Genomic DNA, 23598 nt, shown 5'->3' on the forward strand with positions numbered 1-23598 from the left:
GTGAGAAAAAAATCTTGAGGTACAAAACTCAAAACAAGCCCATTGGCACTTGCAAAACTTCTGTCCTAATCCATTGTTGACACTTATTACAGTCCAAGCTCATTCTCAGAGTTATACCAGTTAATTTCTGCTCAGGTGCAGGCAATCAGGGTGGAAGAACCTTGGACACTCCCAGTAAACATACCAGATATTGGAAAAGAGCAGTTTGTGTTATTGAGACCATGAGTGTAGCATATATTTGAAAGCGAAAAGTCTATTGAACCTCTCAAATCCTCCTTGGTATGTGGGAAGCGGTTCTGAAACATGATCCTCGTGGTAGGTAAATGTGCTTTGTACCATATCAACCAGGATCCTGAAGTGCCTCTTCAGGATAGCAGTCTGCCTTCGCCTGGGGTTGTTCATGCCAGCATATACAAAGCATTCTGGGTGGAGATCTCGAAGGCAGCAGACAGGTAGATGTCGACCAGGGCTTGGCTTGAATTCTTTTGGTGCTGGACCCAGGTTCCGTGGTGCCTCAGTGCAGTGAGGAGAACTCAATCAAAAGGTAGGGCATCAGGAGGAATCATGTAGATCTTAAGTGAAGAAAGGGACAGGGTAAGTATGCTAATAACAGGATTAAATAAACAATTTTATTTCCAATATCTCAAGTCACCATCAGTAGTACTAATATTGCCAACTCAATATTTCTGTAATGTCATACATGCATAACATTTGTAAAATATCATAAACATGCACTCAATAGGATTTTTATTTCCCATATCAGTTCTACAAAATCCTATGTGAAGGCATGACTTCAGAGAAATCAATTGTAAATAGAGAACCAAGTACTGAGTCTTTTAAGACACCAGTGGAAATGGTGGAAGAGATGTGCATCACCTCAAAGTCACCCAATATAACTGACCTTGTAGGTAGGAGATCTTTGCCATCTTTGCAGTCATTTTCAAGACCCCTGAGAATTTACTGTGGTTCACAATATCAAAAACTACAGAAAATATAAAAGGAACATGGTGCTTTGAAGTCACGGGTTATAATTTTGGAGTTTGGAAGTGATTTCTATTGGTGGTTGATATTAAGGGATCCAGAGTGGGTTTGTGGAAGTAGCAGTACAACATTAGACGATTGACAATTTCCAAATAAGGTCTCATTTTTGTTTTGTGTACTTACAAGGATCCACAACCATCTTTTGAACTTGGGGGACCTGCTGGTGCCTGCAAAAGACAAGTTTTTGGGGAAAAGGCCACTGGTCTCCTAACTGCAGGCAAAACTAAAAAAAAAAGGAGGGATAAAGTAGAGAATAATTATTTTTTTTAGTCTGTTTCTCACACACACATTACAACAATTATTATATATTTGGTGTTAAATAAAAAAGAAAAAAAAACTATAGAATAAAATGCAAAATACATGTACAGATGCTCCCCACTTTACGAACGAGTTACTTTCCAAATGACCATTTGTACCATGAATTTGTTCAAGTTGTTACTGTGTTTGATATTGACTACGCATATGTCTATATATGATGTTAGAGCTGTAAACACTTAAAAACAATAAAATATACAAAAACAAATCAAAACACTATACAATATTTGGTATAAGTAATAAAAATTAATAAAAAAACAATTCATTCGCCGTAGTCCAGTGAGCATCATGTAGACTCGGTACGGTCGACAACTAGCTAGCGCTAGTCTCTTTGTTTTGAATTTTTGTCCACGCCGAACAAATTACTTTGTTCCAGGTTTGTTCCTATTCGCAAAAGTCTGTAAAGTGAGGAGAGTCTGTATAGTCTGTGTATATAAACAGCAATGTTTGTGTGAACTTGCGCAAACCGCTCCAATTTCTGTGTCTATGTCTATGTATTAGTAGATCCAAGTACTCTTCTGGGTGAGGATCCAAATGGATTGCAAGAAGCAGCTCTACTTTATACTTTCTTCTGGCCTTCAGGGAGCAGAAGCACTTACCTGCTTACGACAGTGAGAAGCGTCCCGATTGACCTTACAGTCGAGATCCTACACCATCTTCCTGGTCTTTGTTCAGCACCACTTGCTCTTCACCAGGAAGCTAACATGGCCTGCATGATGCAGACAGCAAAGAATCATTACTCAATATGGTACAAATCCCAGCTTTACAGATCATAAGTCTTTATGTATATGTAGTGACTTAGCAGAATGTGTTGATTTATTTGTTTTAGAAATTAAGGTAATGGGGGAAAAACCCAATTAAATATCTACAGCTTTTAAACAATCAGACTGAGTAAAGTCTGGAACAGTCAAGTCAAGTTTATTTGTATAGCGCTTTTCACAACAGACATTGTCTCAAAGCAGCTTTACAGAAAACAACAGTGAAGGTGAATGGTGTGCGTTTGTCCCTGATGAGCAAGCCGTGGCGACAGTGGCAAGGAAAAACTCCCTTGGATGATATGAGGAAGAAACCTTGAGAGGAACCAGACTCAAAGGGGAACCCATCCTCATATGGGTGACATCAAGAGTTTGGTCATAAATCTTTCAACAATACAGAACAATTTGTGATCATCATAGATCCAGCATCAGCTTCTCCATGCCAGGGCCTTTAAACACTCGGCATCTACTTCTCCATGATCATCCATAGGTCCATAATCTTCACGAGGTGGGACGTGACCGGAGCTGGCCAAACCTCAGGATGGGGAGAGAAAGAGAAGCAGTGGAGAGGAATTAGTGTAGCTGCTGTTCATGATATTAACAGCACAAGTTGATAATGTGCATGTAATCATATATTCTGGAGCACAAGGTTGTGATGTGATGTGTGTGATGTGTGTTATGTGTAGGCTTTGCTAAAAAGATATGTTTTTAATCTACACTTAAACTAGGAGAGTGTATCTAAACCCCGAACACTGTCAGGAAGACTATTCCAGAGTTTAGGAGCTAAATGTGAAAATGCTCTACCGCCTTTAGTGGACTTTGCTATTCTAGGAACTACTAGAAGCCCAGAGTTTTGAGATCTCAGGGAGCGTGACGGATTGTAGCGTGTTAAAAGACTGGATAGATACATGGGAGCCAAACCATTTAGTGCTTTATAAGTAAACAGTGGACTGAACAATTATGCTGAATTTTACAAATCAGACCTAAAGTTTTGTACAGAGCAGTATAGTCTATGTAGTGGTTAATCATAATCTTGCTTCACCTACACACTGGAAACATTTTATAGAAATTGTATATTTATAGTTAATTATATATAAAAAATTATTACATTGCTTGTCGTCCTGGCCTGATCAGGTTCCTGGGAAAACAAAGATAAAAATAAATAAAAACACATTTAAAACGTATTGAATGGTTATTTAGAACAGTAAAAGAAAGTTTACTTACACGTCTTTTCCTGTAATTTGGTTGGAGAGATAGGCGGCATCTTATTTATTGATCATGGTCAGAGTATTTCATTTGTATCCTTGATGCTGGTTAAGTTCCCACTCTGGCTAAGCCTGGGGGAGTGCAGGAACAATTTAGTTGTTGTGGGTTGTTTGGATAAAAGTATAAGAACCAGACGTTAGTGGTTAATGCTTTAAATGGTCAAGTGTAAAGGTGGTTAAACAGAATGCCACAAAGTTCAAGGGTGAAAAGACGACTAGATTTACACAGGCAAGAGAACATTGATAGTGCCAAAGAAATGAACTCAGGAAAAAGGACTGCTCTAGGCTGTATTTTGAAAGCTAACCTAACTAACAAACAACAATAATCTAGCAGACTACACTAAGCTACACTTAAAAATACAAGGTGTGGCACCTGCCCTCTAACTTAGGGTGTCTTAACAGTGATGGGACCTACATGGTGGAATCTATAGGTGCACACATTCTTACCGGTTTTCAAACCAAGTGAGCTAGCATTACAGCAAAGCTAGCAGACAGCAAAACTAGCAATGTTCACATTGCTGCTTTTAATCCTCAGTCTCTGCCTCCTCTGGTCAGGTTCATGCTCTTCAGTGGTCCCATTTTTTCATATAGAGGTGACCAACTATATATAACAGCAGAGAGCTAAAGACTGAGCAAACACCAGAAAACAGCACAGACCCATAACAAAATCCTTTTTAGGCTACAGGGACAGACACAAGATAATAATATATTCAGCAAAAATCTGTATTAATAAACAATCAGTGCTCAGGAAATTACAAAACATAAAATTGACAAGAAAAAAAAAATGGTAAGATACAAAGGTTTAGTCTCAAAATGCAATAAAGACAAATGTGAGGTGGTGGTGATAAAAAGGTCAAATACTTTAACTGTAATTGAGTACAGGTGCAGGTCATCAGAGTGCTGGTGATTAAAGGTGACACATGCTGTGTCTGAAACTGCACCTTATCCCCTACATAGTGCACTATTTAGAGTGTCGGCCATTTTGTAGTGATGTTCAAATTCCAAAATCAACTTTCCATCTGTTCAGTGTTCACAAATTTACAACCAGCAGAGTAACATGCATTTGTATCTACATACATCATAAACACATGAATGAGAAAATGATTTAACAAAATTAATGAAGGAAGGAAAGAAAATTGATCACATGGAATGAGATAAAAAAAAAAAACTGACCACTAAAAGACAAATCAGTTCCACATAGTGTGCATCAGTAACACCTGACACAATAGCTTTGATATTTTAATTAATCCCAAAACTTATATCACCTGATACTAAAGAATCTGTTTTATAAGGTTCTGTTTTTTTTTTTTAAATACATTTTGCGTCTATCAATGTGAAAACTAGCAAAATTAACTATAGCTAATGTACATTTCTACTAAGTAAAAAATAAATACATCACTATGTAATTTTATTTTGTTAATTATTTTGTAATTTATTTATTGCTGCTGTTGTATAATTTGAAAGGCACCAATAAAAAAAAAAATGAAGTCAACAGTGTACATTAATTAATTGTTAGAAATACAGTATATACTATATATAGATAAAATACAGTAAAGTTTGGATTGAAGAGATCACAAATGGTTGAACTTTAGTATTTTATTTGCTTTCAGTTTGTAACCAATAAACTCTAAACATGTTTTATTATATGTGATTACAATAATTAAACAGGTGCAGGTAAGTTTGGAATATGATTCTGTTTCCACATGATTTTGATCCTTTATAACTGCCTTTACTGTATATATACTTACACTAAGTTCCCACTGAAATCTGTTACTCAGTTATTGTCAGATTGTTCAGGAAAACATCCTTCACTCCCAATTGTCACTGTAACATTTACACTCTGTGTGAATTCCTCTTCAGAAATCATGGTGCAAATGGTCTAATTAGTAATAACTAAAGCTATAATGTAGCAAATGGGACACACTGTAATATAATTAAGTGATAGAAATGACTTGATGCTCACTAGAACTTACTGTAACAACATGCTTCTAATTAAACATGAACAAAAAATGACTCCAAATTATAAAATGTAATAAGTTTTTGTTTAATATATTAAAGCAAATCCCCAATTAATAAATCATACATTTATAAATAAAGATAAATGTTACATTTACTTAGATTTTTAAAACAGGCTCGTTAATTTAGTTTAAATTTATCTGGTGAAATGTCAATATTTTTTCGTCTCTTTACCCGCCGTTTCCAGCCCATTAACCTGTTTCTTGTCATTGTGCAGCCTTGTTTTATCTACCACTGGTGTATCATTTCCTGGCTCTCACACCACAGACGTAGACTAGTTTACGAAGCAATGAGCAGTCAGAAGGCAACAAGAAGTTTGGGGTTAACATGGATGAGACAGAGGCAGTCAGTGATGTAAACATGACTGAGAACAGAGACATTCCTGATCACCTGATCATCATCATCTTTTCTCTGCTTGTGTTCTATATGGTGGATCTTCAGCCTGGATGCATTCATTAGGCAACAAAAGTTGAGATTTTTTATTATTATAGATTTATATTATGTGAGGTCCAGTTACCAGCATGACACTAAAACAGGTAGTTGTTTTTACTTAAGTACATGCAAGAACCCAAACCTCTTTACTTTAACTTGAGTGAAAAGTGTAGCCAGAACTTGAACTTTTAAAACATGAGTCCTGTGCTTCTACTTAGGTGAAGGATGTGTGTACTTTTTCCACCTCTGAAAGTTTGCAAATGGACAACAGTTTTGAGTATATGTGTATATTCTAATTGAAAGGGACAAGTTCCTATAGAAAATAGTAGCTTTTTGCTGCCCCCTTTCTGCAGAAATGTATCTTTCAATGAACAACCCTGAGCTTGAGTACAGAATAGAGCCTGACTGTTCACTCGCTCAGCAACAAAACCATGTAGAGGTTTTTGTACAGTGCAGCTGGATTTCCTGTCACTGTGGGCTGCAGAGCACAGTAGTATAGAGCAGAGTCTGATACAGCAGCAGAGGAGATGATCAGATCCACTTGCTCATTTTTAACTGTAGCATTCAGACGTGGTGGAAGGGAACTTGTATCTCCACTTAGATAGATGAAAAGAAGGAACTCAGGTCTGGATTTTGGATATTGTTTGTACCATTGTAGGTTGTTTGGTGAAACACTCCTGTATCTGCAGGACAGAGTAACATCATCACCTTCACCTACAGCTTTATGAGTAAAAAGTGGCTCTATTGAATCTGCCATGGAGTCACCTGTCATAGAGAAGAGAACATAATACATTTTAACCTTTAAACAAACAAGTTATATTACATTCAGATTTATTGTCGGAAAAAAACAAATTAGTGACTAATTAATCTCCAGGTAAAAAAAGATTCGGTGTATAACTCACCTAGTGAAAGCCACAAACACATGAATATAACAGTGAACATGATGAATGGTTTTAACTGAATGAAAATATCTTTCTGTAGATCTTTCTGTGCTCTATGACATTAACATCTTAAAGGTTCATGAGGCTCCACCCCACAGCATCACATTATGCATGTACAAATAAAAAATTCAACATTTCACCCACAAAACAGATGATCAGACTACATTTTATCAAAATATAACTTACATGTTGGTGATTGTATTATGAATTTACACAAATCAATATTTATTTATCAATATAGTGTGAAAAAGAATAATTACCAATGAACAATGTAAAGGTTTATAATTGAAAATTCACCGCTTTTGATGTGAAACCTCTAAATAGGCTCTTAGGAGACATTTTCAGATGTAGGTGCTTGACTAAGTACTAAAATTACTATTTATCAATAACTGCAGAACAGTTTGAGTCTATTTCTTGTACACAGTAGTGCTTTTTATTAAAGAAATCAGTATTTCTGTTTTGGGTGTGAGCAGGGTACTAGTACTTGGTGCACAATTTGTCAGCTCACTGCACCATCTTGTGGAGAAAGAAGAAAGACAAGATTTTGTTTGTTTCTCTGGTTGGTTCCTGTTTTTTTTATTTACTCAGTCCAAATACTATCCTTTAACAGTGTTGGGGGTAACGCGTTACAAGTAACGTGATTTACGTAATAATATTACTTTTCTGAAATAACGAGTAAAGTAGCGCGTTACTTTATAAATTAACACACTAATTCTGAGTTACTTTTTTTTAAAGTAATGCGAGTTACTTTTCAGTTAAATTATTTTGCATAAAAAAATAAATACTGAATTAAAATGAACGTAGTCACGTAGAATCGCGCACTCATACGTGCGAGCCGCGTGAACAGAAGCTGGTCAGAAGCGGAGATGGCAAGCTAGGGATTACATTACTGTGATGGAAGTGTTCTTATTATTTTGAAATAGTCGAGGAAAAGGAGAAAGGAATAATGGTTAAGTGTAGATTATGTGTTGGTGAAAAGCTCTTGTCAACTGCAAAAAATACCACTTAAAAAAAAACAAAAAAAACATCTGCATGCAAAGCACGGCACTACAGATGTGTGCGTGTGTGTGTGTGTGTGTGTGTGTGTGTGTGTGTGTGTGTGGTTATAATGTTGAATATATGCAACATTGTGCAAAGTTGTATATATGGAAATTGAGACAGAAATATAGAAAACTTTTGCAGACTTTCCACCACTGCAGATCTATAGACTGCTCAGAATAAAAGTTTTAAACTGCCGCGGTCACTGATAAAAGCGCAAACTTTGTAAAAGCGTTCAGAATGTTTCAAGCTGATGATGAAGCAGTGAATGATGTAGACGAGGATGAGGTCATATTTACGGAATTGCATGAAGTTTTACGAGATGACAGAGAAAGGTATGTTCTCCCTCCACATCACCGGTGTGCAGCCCACACCCTCAACCTTATAAACACGAACGATAGTTACATTTCTGACGGCGAAGGCAGATTGAAAAGCAGTGTACAGAAGTGCGACTGGAAAGTGTTCAGCCTTGTGGTCAAAAGTTATTCGATCATCTTATTGTTCTCAGATGTTATTAAGCATTTTAAATGTTTGAGATGTCTTTTGCCCTAATATAACTTATTTCTTAATGGCAATTATCTATATTACACCTGTTACACATGTAAGGCGTGAAAGAGATACAAGTAACGCAAAAGTAATATAACGCATTACTTTCCATAAAAAGTAACTAAGTAACGTAATTAGTTACTTTTTTGGGGAGTAACTCAATATTGTAATGCATTACTTTTAAAGTAACTTTGCCCAACACTGCACACAGTGGAGGTGAGATTCAGAACCCTCAATCTCAAAGGTGCAAAGCAAATAAGCAAAACTTTAACCTACTGTCTCCCCCTGTTGGCAGTCTTTAGTATAACATGACAGAGTGAAGGTTTTTGTACAGTGCAGCTGGATTTCCTGTCACTGTGGGCACCAGAGCACAGTAGTATAGAGCAGAGTCTGATACAGCAGCAGAGGAGATGATCAGATCCACTTGTTTATTATTTTTATCAACTTTAACATCCATACGTGGTGGAATTGAGTCACTTTTTCCTCCAGTTGCATCATAAATAAAAAGAAGGAACACAGGTTTAGATTTTGGATGTTGTCTGTACCAGTGCAGGTAGAAGGTTGTATCACTTGTTTTGTATTTGCAGGACAGAGTAACATCATCACCTTCATCTACAGCTTTATGAGTGAAAAGTGGCTCTATTGAATCTGCAATGGAGTCACCTGTCATAGAGAAGAGAACAATGTTTAAACTTTTACATAATCAAACCAAAACGACATAAATCTGACTCTCACCCACATTGATAAATCACTATTAAGATTTCTAAAGTAACAAAAAGTCAGTGTGTAACTCACCAAGCCACAGACACATGAATATAACAGTGAACATGATGAATGGTTTTAGCTGAATAAAGATATTTTTCTGTTTTTCTGAATGATCAGATTTGTCTGTACTGTAATATGTTAACATTATAAAGGTTCATGAAGCTCCACCCCACAGCATCACATAACAGAGACACCAATGTGAATGTAAGCAGGGTTGTGTGGAGCTCTAGTAGGGATGGGTGATACCAATCATTTTCTTTTCGATCCAATACCAAGAACTTTCAAGATAAGTATTGTCGATACTGATACCGATACTTCAATGAAATATGTAAAAAATGTTTTCATAAAAATCTTGCTGCTAAAAAAATGTCCAGTTGAAATATTTATACTCATATGCAGTGTAATGTTCTGCTCCACATGAAATACTGTTTTATCTTTATATCTAAAACAATCTGTATGGTATAAAGTATAGCTCTCTGAAACGAATCAACTAGAGAGCTCTGCCTCAATCCAGAAGATGGGGGTTTTGTCTGTGTTACAGTACCTCCTCTGCTCTCCTCAACTGTACTCAGTCCTGCTCTATATTTTACTTTTAGATGCTTTTTCATATTTTTGGTATTGCCACAGTGGCCTATTGTTTTCTCATTGACATTCCTATTTAAGTATTATAAATATTTATATACTATAAAAATAGCAATGCGTTAGGATCGATCTGCACATAACTAAGCTCTAGTACTTTTCTCACAATAAGATTGGTGACTGTGCCACCTTGTGTTCAAAGAAGAAATCAAGAAAACTTACCATAAAGTCATAAAGTATTAAAGAATGAGTAATTCTCAGATTAATTCACAGCCTAAACAAGATTATAAAAATAAACCTTTACACTTTTGGTTGAATATATTAATAGTTACTGAAGGTTAATGTCTCTGAGTACATTATAGACTCGAGCGGTGGTGGACGAAGTACGCAAACCATGTACCTGAGTAAAAGTAAAAAGAGATACAGTAGGTAAAACATTACAACAGTAAAGTAAAAGTGCTTCCTTTAAACTTGCACTTGAGTAAAAGTACAAAATTATTTCCGATTCGATGTACTTAATGATCCAAAGTACTATGATTTATAATGGCTGGAATCTGATTGTTATGTATCATGTGAAAAATCTGACCAGAAATCTATTAATTAATTCCACATGAAGTGCATCAGTAACATGATACAATGGCCATGTATTTTTTTTTCTTTAAATTATATATTCTGCTGCATTAAAAATGTACATTTTTGAATTCAGTGTGAACGGTGTGCAGTTGTTCTGTTGATTCAGTTGTATATGTTATCACATTTGTCCTTATGTCTGTGGTTTCCTGATAACAAGTGGTTAAAGGAAATATCTGTCATTTTCTGTGGTTTTCACAAGCTTTAGGTTTTTGTACAGCCTTTCAGTGACTTTGTATCACTGTGCTGTTATGGCTAGAGAGCAGTAAAAGAGAGCAGAATCTGAGAGCTTTAGACCTCTGATAGTTAGTTCATTCGAGTTTCTGGTTGTTTGTATCTGTAATCGAATGTCATTAGGAGTGCTCGCAGAACTATATGACCTTGCACCTTTAAACAGTAAAAACTGTGGTGATCTGTTAGGATATTGTTTGTACCAATGAAGCCAAATAAATTCACTGCTTGACTCATATGAACATTTCAGAGTTACATTTTCTGTTTCTTTTCTCACAATATTGGCATCTTCATCTGTTGGCCCAATTTGATCTGCAAAACTGCCTGCTGTAAAGAAAAAAAAGGAAAAAATAATCATGAATATCTTTTTTTAACATAACCAACACAACGAATAAATACATTTGTTTAATTACATTTGTTGTTATTTAATACAACTAATAAACTGGTGAATATGAATGACCTGTAACTACAGTGAGAATCAGTGGTGTGTATCTCACTATGTACAGTAAGTTGTAGAGTTGAGTCATTTCTGAACACAGCTCTGTGAGGATTCTGTATAATAGTGCTGTATGTGCTGAACTTTACACATGAGGGAACACGTCTCTAGAAGACCACACCCAGGAAGTGCTGCTGTTGTAGTATAGCACTGTACAGATCATCACTACACAGTATCAGTCACAGTGAACTGAGTCTTTCTAGCTTTTTTTCTTTATTATTTGTTATACTGAGAAGATTATGATGAAGGGAAGCAGATGATAATTTTCCTATTATTTTGTCAACACACTCATCAACATACACTATTAAAAGTACAACATTGATTTGAAGAGTTCAGTGCAATTTACCTGCATAAATTCATTGTATAAACCATTTTTCATAATTGCTATTTTAAGCTTGTTTATATACTCGCTATTTCCCATTTAGAGATTTTAAAATGATGTCTATGTTCTGAGGCTCCCACACAGAAAGTAAGGAGTTAATAGTAATTTGAGCACAAAGACATTGTGTGTTTCTCAGACAGCTGTGTGAGATTTACATGTGCTATAAGGAGTGTTAGTGTTTTACAGGTTCATGTAAATACAATATGTCTTGCTGAAATACAACCACAAACTGTGTTCACATTCGACTGTTGGAACACAATATAATATTATAAAATACATATTTTTGAAGTCTGTTAAATTACTTTCTGGAGGAAAAAAAGTGAATGTGTTTTAAAACAGGGGGTTGAATTCATAGAAGTGACTACACCAAGGTTTTCCCCCCTCATCTTTACCACTATGTTTCAGTGCACCATTAAAAAATGGGCTACAGGGAATGTTAATTTTGTGCATTTCCTGTGATGAATGTTTATCTGTTTACGTTTATTTTCTATTTATTTCAGTTGCAAACGTAACACACTTTTCCCCCTATGTGTCTGTGGTTAACTGATAACAAAGTGGTAAAGAAAATCTGTCATCTTCTGTGGTTTATGTTTTTGTACAGTCCTTCAGTGACTCTGTATCACTGTGTAGCTCCTACTTGTAGAGCGCAGTGATAGAGAGCAGAATCTGAGATCTGTAGGTCTTTAATAATAAGTTCAGTAGCATCTGAGGTTGTTTCTGCTCTGAATCGAGATCCACTGGGATTATAGTCATAACCACTTGCTGACTTTACACCTTTATACAGTAAAAACTGTGGTGTGCTGTTAGGATATTGTTTGTAACAGTGAAGTACAATTAAATCGTTGTTTGTCTCATATGAACATTTCAGAATAACAGTGTCTGTTTCTTTCCTCACAACATTGTCATCTTCATCTGTCGGGAAAATCTTATCTGCAAAACCGCCTGCTTCAAAGATGAAAATAAATAAAGACATCAACTTATAAATTAAAGCATAAAATATGTAGTTATTACTAAAAAATAACAAGTAAATATAAATGACCTGTAACTACAGTGAGAATCAGTGGTGTGTGTCTCACTATGTACAGTAAGGTGTAGAGTTGAGTCATTTCTGAACAGGATTCTGTATAATAGTGCTGTATGTGCTGAACTTTACACATGAGGGAACACGTCTCTAGAAGGCCACACCCAGGAAATGCTGCTGTTTTAGAGTAACACCAATAAAACACACAACTATTCCACTGTTCCTGATCAACACAATGTGTCTGACTTTAACTCTCACACATATAAACTAATCAGAAATAACATTTTGACATTATAGCATTATGAGGAGTGAAGTGAATAACACTGATTATCTCTTCATCATGCCACCTGTTAGTGGGTGCGATATATTAGGCAGCAAGTGAACATTTTGTTTATTTTGTGTTAGAAGCAGGAAAAATGGGCCTGCGTAAAGAATTGAGATTTGATAAAGGCTGACTCGGGTAAGAGTATCTCTGAAACGGCAGCTCTTGTTGGCTGTTTCTGGTCTGCAGTGGTCAGTATCTTTTGAAAGTGGTTTAATGAACAAACAGCAGTGAACCAGGGACAGGGTGGTGGGCAGTCAAGGCTCACTGATACAAGTGGGGAGTGAAAGCTGTCCCGTGTGGTCCGATCCAACAGACGAGCTCCTGAAGCTCAAATTGCTAAATAAGTTAATGCTGTTAATGTTAAACGGGTCAGGACTGGGTTTAGCAGGCAATAAAAGCAATATTAGGCAGATGGTCATAAAGTTATTCCTGATCAGTGTATTTTGGAGGCCTGTGCTGTATATATTGTAAGTCTCCACATACTTTGGTGTCTTTGTTTAGATTAAATTTATCATTTTTTTAAATTAATTTATTTAGGATAGATATTAATATATGGGGGTCTGATGCACAATTTATATAGGCACAATTCAGACAGTGAAATTAAAATTTAGTCCAGTGCAACTGTTTTACAATGTGTAACCACAATTTGTCATTCTGAAATGTCACAGCGAACTGTGATCACAATAAACTGTTGACAAACTCTTTATCATAATCGAATAAATATTTTTGTGACCTGTGAAGTCACTTGATGCAAAACCCCGAAATAATTATAATGTTTTCCACCCTTCTCTAAGCTGTGTGGTGACGGACTTTACATCCCGCACCCAGCAGAAGGCAAGCGCTCCGAACGAAACTGCCAGTGTCGCTGTCCGTTCAGCACCCGTGTTGTGGAGAGTCGCAGTGCACATGGGAGGAAGGTGGAGCGACTTAACAAGGCCTGGCTGGAGCATAATGAGGAGAGCGGCAACTCTTCACCCTCCCTGAGCTGAGTGGAGAGTATAAAAGGAGCCTCAGAGGACAGTGATTCGGGGAATGTCTGACTCCCACGTAATGGAGGTGCTTGCTCTTAGACGCGCTTTATAAGAAGCAGCAATAACGCATGCTCGTACCGGCAGCAAGCAAGAGCTTCCCACATCCCGAGACACATTGCTGTAAATAAATACCACAAAACCACAAAAACTGCTCTTCTGTTCCACCTGTCGCTACAGCTGCCTCTGTATTTTTAATTCTTCATGGAGAAAATATAAACTGCTGGATTATGTGCTGTTTGTAGAAGCTCCAGAATAATGAGGATGAAAGCCATATTGCTTACATTAACATTAACCTCGGCAGAACCTATTTACAAATTTACTGATTTAATACCTTTTTTATTGATTATATTACTTACATTAGTAAGCAGATGATTATTGATATTCAGAGGTAAAAACATCACATGCAATTTGTTCTGCAGTAACTCTTCTGTGGGAGCAGACCAGACAAGCTAATGTTCCCACACTCATCACTGAGACTTGGTTCACCAATCATCCTCTCTGGTTCGCTGACTGTCCTTCTTAGAATAATTCATTAATAATAGTAGAATAATTGTTCTACTAAGCACCAAAAGTGAATAGGCACACATTTGTTTTATTTTATGGCACCCTATAACATCGTTTTCTGCCTAATTTGATTTTCAATCATCTTGGATTTTGTAAAAGGCAGTTTGTTTTTGCTCCTTTTACTATTTTTTTTGTATTATTATTATTCATGATACCGTACATGTATTGATGACAAATTCATGTTATTTTTGCCAATACAGAGATGCAGTGTTTGGGTTTAGAGCACACTTTAAGCACTTCCTTTGCCTGGAATGAGGTTTTTGTACAGTGTTGCTTAGTTTCCTGTCACTGTGGGCCTCAGGGCGCAGTAGTACACTGCAGAGTCTGATACTGCAGCAGAGGAGATCTTCAGATCCTCAGCTTTTTTATCAGCGTTTCCAGGTTGTTTTTCAGCAGCAGAAATATAGGTGGAGGTGAGGAACACTGGTCTGGATTCGGGATACTGTCGATACCACTGTACATAATCACCTGTGGTAGTAGTTAAATTGCAGGACAGAATGACATCATCACCTTCCGAAACATGCTTTTCTGCAATAAGACGCTTTTGCATTGATGTGCTGCCTGAGGGAACAAAAGAGAAAGTAAATAAAAAGAAGGAATGAAGTATGAAACATATAAGAACTAATACTGAGATGAACGTACCTAGAAAAAGCATCAGTAGTAACAGTAGAAAGAGCAGCATGATGGAGATGGAAGCTGCTGAAAGATAAAGAGAGAATGAGTGCAGTTTAGTGTAGGAGCCTGTGGAGCTCCACCTTCCTGCAGCTCACACTGCTGATAATGTTTCATTGTCACCAGGAAGCACTGGTTCTGTCCCCCAGAAGGCCAAGAAGTATTGTATCTCATTCCATAATTGTTGGTTGTCATTTAAAAATGAAAATTATCTATGCCAGTAAAATTTGTAGTGTTTAGGGTTGAAAACCTCTATTACAAGAAAATTATAATTTATTTATTTTATTTATATTTATTTAATGAATCATGTGCTTGTCCATGCAGGATACAATACTCCAAACAATATAAAGCAATTCATGATCAAAGACAACAGCATTCTGGAGGATGTGAACAGGGTTGCATGAAGCTCTAGAATTTGGCCTACAATAAGATACCTGACAGCACCATCTGGTGTTTCCCCAGAAGAAAGACTGTAACACATTCAGGTTTACTAATAAATATTTACTCCACAAACAGATGTGGTCAAAATACAATAATTATAAATTCAATTGCCATTTTAATTACAAGAATCCAAATCCTTTGCAGTCATAAGTGCATGAAGTCTGGGCTCCAAAGACATCCCTCGTTTTTCTCACTGGATTGGGATTTTACTGTAGCCTTCTTCAATTTAATGTATCACTTTCATTTGTGAGGAGCTGTCAGGCTGACGACCATGACGCGGAAGCGGAAATAACTCAATCATCGTCCCTTTATTTTCCCAAACATAAAATGCAAATCAGGCAAATGTCCACAAACCAAAAGTATCCGCTCGGGACGAGAAATCCTCAACAAAACTAGAGTCCGAAAAACGAAAGTAAACTTCTACGACATCGAACAGTCCTCACGGGAATGGAGTTCAGCGAAAGAACCAGCGGGGAAAGCAGCCACAGGAAATCACCAGCATGACGTTCAAGAACCAACAGCCTGTGACTCGAGAACGTGAGTTTATATAGTCTAGTCCATAACGAGCCACAGCTGTCGGTAATCATGGCGATGGGGATAACGAGGCAGCGTGACAGCTACCGAGGGGGGCGTGGCAGGGTGAATCCCTGACAGCTACCGAGGGAGGCGTGGCAGGGGGATCCCTGACAGGAGCTTTTAGCAATTGATATCTTCACAAAGCAGGTTTACATAAAAATATCAACATATAAAAATCTAATAATATATCTACATTTGAAGATAAGATATACCTTTATTCGTCCCACAGTGGGGAAATTTCTCAATTTAAATGCGTAAATGTATCTCTTTTGATCAAGGGTTATTTTATAATACATTTTATATGTTTCTCTGCAATCACAGGCCAGTAGTCGGACTATACTGTAGCCACTCTAAACTGCTACTAGGTCTGAATCACTGCATGTGGCTACTGAAAATGTATTAATGAATGGGTGAATATATTCATTTTTACCACCAACAATTGATGACTGTTTTAATACTGTTGCTGCTCTTGTATAATCTAAAAGGGACCAATTATAAATGTATATCAAATCAACAAATTATTACAGTCTTTAATAAATAGGAGGGAATTCAGTAATATTAGGGTTAAAGAGCTGCAAATGACTGAACTTTAGTAGTTTATTTGTCTTCAGTGTAATAAAACTGTGAAGGTTTTTGTACAGTGCAGCTGGATTTCCTGTCACTGTGGGCACCAGAGCACAGTAGTATAGAGCAGAGTCTGATACAGCAGCAGAGGAGATGATCAGATCCACTTGTTTTCTATCACCATCATCAACTTTAGCAGTCATTCCTGGGGGTTTTTCTTGACTTAAATCTCCTCTTTGAGAAATATAAAAAAGGAACTCAGGATTAGATTTTGGATGTTGTTTGTACCAGTGCAGGTAGTTTCCTGTAGAAGAGCTGGTTGGTTTGTATCTGCAGGACAGAGTAACATTTTCACCTTCATTTTCAACTTTATGAGTAAAAAGTGGCTCTATTGAATCTGCCATGGAGTCACCTGTCATAGAGAAGAGAACAGAAAGTTTTAACTGAAAAAAAAACACAACAGAATTATTCGGACTCACATTCTACATTTTTGCATCATCACACACAACACTAATTAATCACTATTTATATAATAATTATAAAAAGTCAGTGTTTAACTCACCTAGTGAAAGCCACAGACACATGAATATAACTGTGAACATGATGAATGGTTTTGGCTAAATGAAAATATTCTGATGTCTTTCTGTTCTCTAAAAGCTTCATGAAGCTCCACCTCACAGCATCACATGACAGAGTCACTAATTTTACTGACAGCAGACACAGTGTTAGCAGGTGTAATTATGTAAATACAATAATTGTAGGGTATTAAATCATATACTAACAATTACAATACTGAACATATTAGTTATATATTTTAGTGTGGAACTTTAGCTACTGTATAATAGATATTTAACCTAATGAAAGGTTTAGTAAATAATAAGCATAATTGAGAATAAGGAGATTAACAGAGATATTTTGTACATCCCTCTTAATGACTGTTAAACCTCTTGATGATCAGCTCTAATAAAACTATGAGTTATGAGTATTAATGAGTATTTATTCTTATGACAGTTTATTGTGAAGTGGACAGTTGTGTAGTTTTATCAGAATGGTGTCTCTATAAATGAGTTGAGCTACTAAGAGTAATCAGGGCAGGAGTGAGGATAATATTAGTGCAGTGTGTATGATAGAAGAACAGCTGTAGTTTATATCACAGAGGTTTTATTGTGAAAATGAGGATTCATCATCAGAGAATGTGAGCAGGGTTGTGTGGAGCGCTAGTACTTTTCCCACAATAAGATAAGTGACTGTGCCATCTTGTGTTCACTAAGGAGAAAAACCTTAACATTAAAGTCATGTAGTATGAAAGAGGGAGTGATTCTGAGATTAATTCTTGTAGTCTGCACTCTGCCTCAGCTAACAAGGATTTAGAAATCTTCCAACATAGTTTTTTTTACCACCTGCTCTTTACCCATCATACAGTTTACACTGCAGACACACAGTCTAGACAAGATTAAAAAGAATTTAACTCAAGTTCACTGTGAAATTCTGCTATGAGGATTGAGGCGAGTCTTGTCTTTAGTGTTCTGGCTACATGGAATTGTAGCATGAGGTTACAGAAATGTATAAGTATAATGTAACACCACATTAAAGAAAATCCATGAAGTAAAATAAATGTACAAATCTTAGAATGTGATGTGTTCAGTAGCAGCACAGTGACACAGTGAGTAGTGTTGCTGCTTCACAGCTCCAGGATTCCTAGTTTAATGCTGAGGTGAAGTTACTGTCAGTTTGTGTGCAGTTTTGTGTTTTTACCCAGTGTATGTGTCGGTTTCCAAAAAAACATGACAGTAGGAAATTAACTGGGATTAAAAGTCCCTCCGTGTGAGTGAGTGTGTGAAAGGGTTTGTGCAGGGTGTTGCAGAAGACTGACATCCAATTCTGAGTGTATTCTCACCTCACACTAAGCAGATCTCAGTACAGGTTTTAAAGTCACCATGATCCTGACCAGTGAAAAATAATTACTAAATGAATAATGCTCTCTTTAAATGATGTGAAATGTGCCATTGATATCAACTCTTTATATTGAGAGAGATAAATAGAGAATCCCCCAACAAAGGCATGTCAATTTCCAGAACTGCCTTCAATATAACAAAACTGTGACAGAGTTTTTGTACAGTGCAGCTGGATTTCCTGTCACTGTGGGCTGCAGAGCACAGTAGTATAGAGCAGAGTCTGATACAGCAGCAGAGGAGATGATCAGATCCACTTTCTTACTAATTTTTTCAAGTACTGTTGACAATCGTGGATGTGGTGGTTGAGCTTCTATGACTTGATTACCGCTTTCATAGATCAGCAGCAGAAACTCTGGTCTTGATCCAGGTTTTTGTTGATACCAGTGAAGTGTGTCAACTGATCCAGTATATGTGCAGGACAGTGTGATGTTGCTGCCTTCAGTTACAGATAAAGTGGTTTCTTCTGGTTTAATGCTGATATCAGCAGCTTCTACTATAAAAAAAATACAATAGTTTCATGACCATTTTTTTAAATAATACATTTAAGTGGTTTCTGTTCAATAAAAATAATAATTTCACGTGATATAAGACTTACCAATATCAGCAATAGTGAAGAAAAGTAAGAAGAGGAGTAACATTGTGATCCTGAGTGTTTAGTTCAGACCTCCAGCTTTAGAAATAAATATCAGGGTTGTGTATGTGAGATTGTCTCTGATGTCTCCACATGTAGCTCCGCCCACTCATATTTATTCATATTCATCACAACTCTGCTTCATCTCATACTGTAAAAGCCTGACAGATTATTGTGTTACAGGATTCATTCATTTTGTTTATTCAGTCAGCTTTAACAATAAAATACACTTGAAGGCAATGATTTCATACCAGTGCACAATAAATATTGGATAGTGGTAATTTTTATTTATTTTGCCTCTGTACACCCCCACAAATGATTTGAAATTAAACAATAATGATGCCAATGAAATTTGGAACCCATGGATTTCTCCAAATACTGAGTTGAAGCTATTAAGATCTGCTCATTTATACGTCTTTCCACCTTCATTGTTTATTTATTTTTCAGGAAGTAAAAAGTTGCCCACATTCAGGAAAGTAATATGCATTTTATAAACATGCACATGAATGGAGGAAGACAGAAAGATTGATTACAATTAATCAGAAATAAACTGAACAGAAAATGTCAATGAATGCAGTTCCACATGTATATAGTAAATGTATATAGTAAATGTAATGTGGTTAATGTATAGTAATGTGTAATCACTCTTTATTCTTCTTTTCTGTTTCATTCAGCTGCATCTGTTACCACAAATGTGTTTGTTGTTTACTGATAACAAGTAGGTAAAGGAAATATCTTTGATGAGTTTTTGTACAGTCTTTCACTGACTCTGTATTACTGTGCTACGTCTCTAAGAGCGCTGTGATAGAGAGCAGAATCTGAGAACTTTAGACCTCTAATAGTAAGTTCAGTAGAGTCTCTGGTAGTTTTGGACTCTAATCGAGTGTCAGTGGGTTTGAGCTCTACAGAACTATATGATCTTGCACCTTTAAGCAGTAAAAACTGTAACTACAGTGAGAATCAGTGGTGTGTATCTCACTATGTACAGTAAGGTGTAGAGTTGAGTCATTTCTGAACACAGCTCTGTGAAGATTCTGTATAATAGTGCTGTATGCGCTGAACTTTACACATGAGGGAACACGTCTCTGGAAGGCTACACCCAGGTCAACACTGTACAGATCATCACTTCACAGTATCAGTAACAGTGAACTGAGTCTTTCTAGCTTTTATTAATAATTTCTGTTATAGTGAGATGATTATGATGAAAGGAAGCAGATCATTTTTATTATTAATTTGGCAACACATTTATTACATATACTACTGGTGTGATGACTTCAGTGCAATTTACCTACCTAAATTATTTTGGAAAAAACTTTCTTAAATGCTATATTAAGCTTATTTTTTTATTATTTATTTACAGATTTTAAAATTGTGGCAATTTTCTGAGGCTCCCACACAGAACGTAAGGAATTAATACTAATATTTATCACAGAGACTTTGTGAGTTTCTCAGACAGCTGTGTGGGATTTGTATGTGCAATAAGGTAACCACAATGCGTCTTGCTGAAATACTACTACAAACTTTGTTCACATTTAACTGTTGGAGCACAATCTATTGAAATAAAATAAGTATTTCTGAAGCCTATCAAGTCACATTCTGAAGGAAAAAAATCTGTATTTGATTTAAAGCAGGAGGTTGAATTCATATAATTGACTACACTAAAGCTTTATGATTTCCAGGTCAGCTTTACCACTATGTCCCAGTGTTCCCTAAAAATGGGCTACAGGGAAAAATAAGTATTATTTTAATTCACAAATCATGACAGTAAGTTAACACAGCGGTAATATAAATTCATGTTTAATTCATTCAGTATGCTGTAAATTCAAGCCACTAAATATCTGGTTAAAAATCTAATTGGATTTGCTTGTAATAAGATCACACTTTCTACACAAATCTACAGAGTGTCATTTGAACACATCCAGTAAAATAAGAATTGCAAAGCAATCAAGTACCTTAGTAAAATAAACAGTGTAGAGGTTTTTGTACAGTGCAGCTGGATTTCCTGTCACTGTGGGCCTCAGAGCACAGTAGTATAGAGCAGAGTCTGATACAGCAGCAGAGGAGATGATCAGATCCACTTGTTTCTTGATACCATCATCAACTTTAGCATCCATTCTTGGTGGGAGTTCAGACACTAAAGTTCCACTTTGCAAAATGTTAATAAGGAAGCTAGGATTAGATTTTGGATGTTGTCTGTACCAGAACAAATTGTTTCCCTGTGAGCTGATTGTGTATTTGCAGGACAGAGTAACATTTTCACCTTCATCTACAGCTTTATGAGTGACAAGTGGCTCTATTGAATCTGCCATGGAGTCACCTGTCATAGAGAAGAGAACATCATTTTTTTAAACTTTAAACAAAAGCAAGCCATGTTTTGAACACAACACAAATTTATAACTAAGTAATATTTCTGCAATAACACAAACTTCATGTATAACTCACCTAATGAAAGCCACAGAGACATGAATATAACAGTAAACATGATGAATGGTTTTAGCTGAATAAATATTTCTACTATACTTTCTATACGTAACATTATAAAGGTTCATGAAGCTCCACCCAACAGCATCACATGACAGAGTCACCAATGTTACTGACAGATTGCTGATTATTACTGAAACATCCTGGTTTTACATTCAGCATCACATGTGGAACAAGTCCTGAGCACATAGACACACAGTGTAAAACTAGTTTATCTGATCTCATGAATCATGTTAGGAGTATTTACATTATCTCATGACCAATACCCATGGGCTTGCACTTGTTCATGCTGGAGCCAAAAATGTATTGCAGGTCAAATGGGGAAAAAAATAGATTTATAGGCATGTTGCAGTTACATATTTATTCATTCAAGTAAAATCTGTCAGTCTGATCGAATATATAGAAATGTTAGAGATGCTTCAGAATTTGGCTGCACTGAGATATTGAGATCCCAAATCAGGTAAACCTCTGTTTTTAATGCAGTGCTTTATACAGTATATTAAAGTTCTATTTATCAATAACTGCAGAACAGGTTGAATCTATTTTATTGTACACAGTAGTGTTGTTTATTAAAGAAATCAGTATTTCTGTGTTGGTTGTGAGCAGGGTACTAGTACTTGGTGCACAATTTGTCATCTCACAGCACCATCTTGTGGAGAAAAAAGAAAGACATGATTTTGTTTGTTTTTCTGGTTGGTTCCTGTTTTTTTATTTACTCAGTCTAAATACTATCATTCAGTTTGCATAGAGAAAGAGCTGCTGGGAATAAGAGGTCTTTGTAAATTTACCAAAAAAAAAAAAACAATGTACAGAGCATAACTTCTATTCAACTCCTGATCTTGTGCAAAGCCTCAAGCTGTGTGTGCAACCAAGTCAAGTCAAGTCAGTTTTATTTATAAAGCACATTTAAAAACAACAGCTGTTGGCCAAAGTGCTGTACAGAATTTACGCATACAATAAACTACAAAAGTCAACATAGGACACGGCAACAGATATTACACTAAAGTTATGCCAGTGTGCTTACTTATGATCATACGCAACAGTAAATCAATACGTTTTAAGAAGAGACTTAAAATCAGTGAGAGAAATTAGAAATCTTCCAACAGAATTACTGCTTTTACCACCTGCTCTTTACCAATCATACAGTTTACACTGCAGACACACAGTCTAGACAAGATTATAAAGAAAATGTAAACATTTACACATCATTCTGATGGAATATATTTATAGTTTCCTAAAGTTAATTCTCTGAGTACATTATACACATAAATCCCTAATTCTGACCAAGAACAGAGAAACTCATGAGTCCACTGACTTTGTGGAATTCTGCTATGAGGATTGAGGTGAGTTTTGTCTTTAGTGCTGATGTGATGATGTGATTAGTAGCAGCACAGTGACACAGTGAGTAGTGTTGCTGCATCACAGCTCCAGGGTTCCTAGTTTGATGCTGAGGTGAAGTTTCTGTTGGTTACTATGGATTAATGTTGCCCTCTAAAGATGCAACATGTGCAACAATATAAACTCTTTATATTAAGAGAGAAATAGAGAATCCCTGAATAAAGGCATGAAAATTTTTGGAACAGTAAGTTTTTGTACAGAGCAGCTGGATTTCCTGTCACTGTGGGCACCAGAGCACAGTAGTATAGAGCAGAGTCTGATACAGCAGCAGAGGAGATGATCAGATCCACTTGTTTATTAGTTTTATCAACTGCAGCATCCAGACGTGGTCGCATGGGGTTAGTTTTAAATCCACTTGGATCGATGAAAAGAAGGAAATTCTGTTCTTTAAACTGTTAACATCCTAAAGGTTCATGAATCTTCACCCCACAGCATCACATCACAGAGTCACCAATCTTACTGACAGATTGTTGTTTATCTGTCAGTAAACACAAACTGTAAGCAGGA

The 23598-nt window shown here is 36.3% G+C and overlaps 2 long non-coding RNA genes across 3 annotated transcripts; both read right to left on the reverse strand.

Moving 5' to 3' along the window:
• Positions 1 to 754: 754 nt before the first annotated feature.
• On the reverse strand, positions 755 to 1277 carry LOC310726404. The gene is made up of 2 exons (XR_014533738.1): positions 1165 to 1277; positions 755 to 982 (listed from the first exon to the last, which is right to left on the reverse strand). It is a non-coding gene; the product is annotated as an uncharacterized lncRNA (long non-coding RNA).
• Positions 1278 to 1725: 448 nt separating this feature from the next.
• Positions 1726 to 3968, reverse strand: LOC310726401. 2 transcript variants are annotated; one of them, XR_014533734.1, is made up of 4 exons: positions 3824 to 3968; positions 3336 to 3448; positions 3220 to 3249; positions 1726 to 2065 (listed from the first exon to the last, which is right to left on the reverse strand). It is a non-coding gene; the product is annotated as an uncharacterized lncRNA (long non-coding RNA). The 2 variants fall into 2 exon arrangements; XR_014533733.1 differs by lacking the exon at positions 3220 to 3249.
• Positions 3969 to 23598: the final 19630 nt, after the last annotated feature.

This window comes from Silurus aristotelis, assembly GCF_946808225.1.
Source record: "Silurus aristotelis genome assembly, chromosome: 5".
NCBI classification, from domain to species: Eukaryota; Metazoa; Chordata; class Actinopteri; order Siluriformes; family Siluridae; genus Silurus; species Silurus aristotelis.